Source organism: Sciurus carolinensis, unplaced genomic scaffold (assembly GCF_902686445.1).
Source record: "Sciurus carolinensis unplaced genomic scaffold, mSciCar1.2, whole genome shotgun sequence".
Lineage (NCBI taxonomy): Eukaryota > Metazoa > Chordata > Mammalia > Rodentia > Sciuridae > Sciurus > Sciurus carolinensis.
Window position 1 is genome coordinate 961,588 of NW_025920149.1, and position 4,880 is coordinate 966,467.

A 4,880-nucleotide genomic window follows, 5' to 3' on the forward strand; every position below is an offset into this window, starting at 1 on the left:
GGGAGAATATCAGTGACCAAGGAAACTTATGTCCCAAGTAATGTTGCCATTGAAGAGCTGGTGTGGCCCAATGGTCATTCTTCAAGAGAAGCAGGGAATCTGGTCTTTCGTTTGAAATGTACCAATTTTTAAAAGTTGCCTCAAATGTATGAACTACACAGGTCAAAGAAACCTTGTAGAGAGGTTGGGTATGAGTCAAGGACCCTCACTGGAGAGCTATGTTGAGGTATCACAGCTGATAGAACCTCCAAGATGGTGGACACAAGTCAGTGATTTTCAAAGTTTTATCTGAGTAGTTTGTAGCCATCATCATGTTTGATTCAGTTAGCTTTCACTGCCTTGATGTCACTCACAAGGTTCTGGGTGAGGCAGATGCCAAAGATCTGGAGGAGGGCAATGCCCACAAAGACCCCAGCAACAACAATTAGGTTGTCCTGCAGCCACTTCTCCAACTGGTCCACACAACCTTTGGTGTGGATGGAGCCCTGCTGCTCCAGTTCCAGTTTGAGCTGGACATCATAGCCACACTGAGTGTTGAGGACATCCTTGGAAGGGTCCCTGATACAGCAGAAGGGGCCCCACAGTGCTACTGGCTTGGGTTCAAGTCAGTGCAGTTGAAAGAGATATTGAGGTTCCAGTCATTGGGTCCCTGGGCTCCACAGCAAGACCAATATTCCTGAGCAAAGTCAATGAGGTTCTGGAGGTCAGTGTCACCCTGGTAGGCCTTGATGTTGCTGTTGATGAAGAGGTTGAGCTGGTCTCAAATCCAGTCCTTGAAGACAAAGACTAGGATCCCTGTTGCCAGCTCCAGGAAGAAAATGCGGCCAAGGAACAGAAAAAAACTTGAGCAGGAAGGTGTTCTCCCAGAGGGCCCCAATGCAGCCTGCAAAACCCAGCACAGACATGACACCTCCAACCACCACAAACAGCCATACTGGGTCGAGGCCTCCCAGATGTGTCAGCGCTAATATGTTGGAGAGAACACCCTTCTCACCCATATCCAGCAGTCCATGGCCAGGAACATGGCTCCCAGCACCCAAAAGACAATGTTGACCCCCAATAGGAAGTATTTCCCACAGAAGCCGACCTCGAGCTCCTGGAAGTGCTGGTACTTGCAGGACTTGGTGAGTGGCCACCCTCCGGCCCGGGAACTGAAGTCAGGAGTGGATCCGGCCCTGGCCCTCAGCGGGCGGCCCTGGGCTAAAGCTGCCACAGGCCTAGCCTGGCTGCTGCAGCTTCATGGCTGCGACCACACAGCGTGCCCGCCTGCCCTGCAGGAACCGCCCCCAGTGCCCAGGACGCCCAACCTGCAGAGCTGATCCCCATATATTTTATAATATATATGATCACCGTTTCATTCAGTGGTATGGTAGAATAGGCCATACACCATAATGTTTGTTAGTAGGTCAGTGGCCTAAGACTATAAATCACAACTATGCTGTGATGATTAGTTTATTCTGAGGTATTGGTTGTGTCACTCACTGTGTTTACCATTTTAGGAAAAGTACCCCACCTCTTCATTCCTTAAACTCCCCGTTTAAAGATATAATGACAAGTCTGGTGCTCCGCTTGCAGAGCTGTTGTAAGACAAGATAATTCACAATAGGTCAAATATCCTAAGAGTACTTGGTACCCTGTAATGAATTAAATAAATGAATTATTATCAAAATAATTATCATCATTAGCATCAATAACAAGGCCAACATTCAACTTTGCATTTTATCTCAAGTTATGTCGGGTACTTCTAAAATTCAAAGTTGAACACATTTCCAATCTTATCTATTTTTTTTACCTTATTTTCTTTATAAAAATATGTTACGATTCATTACAGTCTATTTTATAAGTACATACACACAGTACACACTTGTACATAAACATAACATCATGCATGCACAAGCATGTACTATAAATTTTAATGATGGGGAAGATGACTGGAGAATTTTAAAGTGTGATTTTGCACGTATTGCTTTGATTGCTTCAATAATGACTTTCATAGTACAAGATAATAATTAAAAATGTAAGTTTTAGATAATTCTGATTATAATGAGGACTCCACATATATCAAGTCTGTGAAAGACGGAATAGAGAAAAATTCTTAATGGAAACCTTGCACTTTAATTTGGAAAGAAAAACAATTGAATCATAATTTGGAAGCATAAATTAATACATACAGATAAAAATGTAGGAAGCACCAATCGACATTACTTTTATAAAACAAAAGTCCAATTCAATTTTTCTTGCTTCAAAATTGAAGAAATGGGCCCCTCGCGTCAACACAGCAGCTTACCGGAGCGGCGGGCGCTGGCGGACTGGCGCACAGCTCCATGGCTCTCAAGAGGCCCTGCTGTTGAGCGGCAACTGGCGCCATGGCGGAGGCAGCGCCTACTCGACTTAGACGAAAACGGCGCTCTTCATCCTTAACAACTTCAACACCTTCACAAGCAACAGAAAAAAGCTCATATTTTCAGGCCACAGAGATCTTGCTCGGGACAGTGGTGACTGCTATTCAGTCTGTGGAGAAGATGGAGTCCCAGGCGGCCTGGCTACAGAGCCTGGAGGGACGACGCACGGGACAGCTGAGAAGATGACCAACTATGAGAAGACGCCATGGAGTTTGGCAACCAGCTGGAGGGCAAGTGGGCGTGCTGGGGACCCTGCTGCAGGAGTACCGGCTGCTGCAGTAGCGGTGGAGAAGGTGGAGAACCTGCTGCACACCAGGAGCTCCTGGGTCCTGCGACTGCTCCTCCCTCCCACCCCCCGCAGCAAAGGGGAGACCCCCAAGGTGTTCAGGTCACTTGAGAATGATGGCATGTGTTTCTCTGAGCAGAACCTGGAGGACTGGTAGAAGGAGCTCTACAGGAACGTCATGGAGAGCAATTATGAGACACTGGTATCTCTGAAGGTCCTTGGCCAGCCAGAGGGAGAAGGGGACTTGGGTACAAAAATACTGGGTGACCTGGAGGAGGAAGGCCCTGGTGGTGCCCGCCCTGGTGGTGCCCAACCTGCGGATGGGGCTGTGGTCAAGCAGGAGTTGCTGTACAAGCAGGAGGGCTCTGTGGGTCTCCCTGGTACATTCTCAGGTGCTGCTGAAGAGCAGGCTTTGCTGGGCCCAGAGCATTTTGAGCTCTGGGATGGTCAGGATGGACCTGTTCTCTTGGAGTCAGGTCCTGGGGACTCTAATCTTGAGTATCCTACTGAGGAGAGTACAGACCCCCTGACCAGTGGCAGAATTCTGGGCTGCTCCACAAAGCAGAAATCCCACAGGCAGGTCCAGCTGGGTCAGGAATGTGGGCAGGGCCTGAAGCTGAAAAAGGACACTTCCAGTCCTATGAATGTTCTGAGTGTGAGATTGGTTTCCTCTACAAGCAGCATCTGGTCACACATCTGCAGAGCCACTGAGCGTGGGAGTCTTTCCCCACCATAGAATCAGAGGAGAGCCTCAGGCCCAGGCCGCAACTGAAACCACCGGCCAAGAAGGCAAAGCTGAATCAGTGTGAGGTGTGCCAGAGGAGCTTCAACTGCTAGGTAAACCTCCTCACTCACCAGCGCTGCCACCTTCAGGAGTGGCCTAGTGCTAGTCCACGCATCCAGGAGAGGTTCTCACCCAACAGCCTTGTTGCCTTGCCTGGTCACATCCCTTGGAGGAAAAGCCTGAGTTCGTTCATCTGTGGGTACTGTGGTAAGAGCTTCAGCCACCTGTCTGACCTAGTGTGGCACCAGTGCGTCCACACTGGCGAGTGGCCCTACAAGTGCCTCGAGCGTGAGAAGAGCTTTGTCCAGAAGCACATGGCCTGCAGCACCAGAAGACCTACCAGCAGGACCAGGGTGGACTGACCCTGGACCCTGGAATGCCCAGTGACCTTCTTTAAGGGTGCCAACACTCGCTGTCTGGGGGCAGAAGGGGTTGGCATTGGTCCCCCCAGAAAAGACACTGTGTGCAGTCAGGGACTAACTTGTTCCTGAGGGCCATTGCTTCTGAATTGCCTTCCCTTGTCCAAGTGCCAGGCCAAACCCCAAGGCTGTCCTGAAAATCACATGGAAGAGGAGTCTTAGGGCCTGGTCTCTCTTAGCCATCTTAACCCTGACATTGGGTGTGCTCTTTCTTTGGCCCAGTTAAATCTGGTTTTCCCATTCATCTGATACTTTGGGGCTGGGGTTGGCATTGTGATCTCACAGGGATTGGTGGCTGGTTTCAGGGCCAGTCCCAGCAGTGCACATCTTCCCATGGGTTAAGTTGGACTCCAGGCAAGCAGGTACTGGAGGAGTTTGGGGAAGAGTAACACTTCACTTCCTCTTTTTTTGTAGTCTCTTTGTTAATAACAAGTAGAAGGGGTAATTTACATGAACCCTGCTCTGAAGATCTTGTTTGGAGTTATATTCTAGTTGATTTAAGAACTATATATAGTCAGACACTTTTTTTTTAATTTCCAGAGTGTATAATTTTTTCCCAACTTGGGGACTGGGCCTACCTCTAAGAGGAAATAGTTTATGGGGCCATTTGAGCTTGGCCACACTGAGACCAGAGAGTGGGGACACAGTGTTGGGCTCCCTCTAATGGGTGTTCTTGACCCTCTTAAATGGGGTTAATGATCTCAGAAGGACCAAGAGGAAAGGAACAGGAGAGGGAGCCCCTGAAGCCCCTGCTGGATTCCTGTGAAGGAGTGGGAAGTAGGGTTCTGGTCCTGGGAGTGTCCATGTCTTACATACCTCTCTCCAGCCCCGACTCTGCTGTGTTTGTGCAGTCTCCCAGGTGGAAGACTACTTTATTTCTTGAAGTGTTCTGCTTGTGCCAGTAGTTATTTGAGTTTGTACCTTTTACATCAGTTGTTACTTGAGGTTGTTCAGATTGCACTTCCAAAGTCTGTCCCAGAGATGGGAAA

At 48.8% G+C, this 4,880-nt stretch overlaps 2 pseudogenes; one reads left to right on the forward strand and one right to left on the reverse strand.

Annotated features, from left to right (window-relative positions):
• Positions 1-320: 320 nt before the first annotated feature.
• Positions 321-2,368, reverse strand: LOC124974453 (tetraspanin-17-like; annotated as a pseudogene).
• LOC124974448 (zinc finger protein 212-like) lies at positions 2,367-3,869 on the forward strand (annotated as a pseudogene).
• Positions 3,870-4,880: the final 1,011 nt, after the last annotated feature.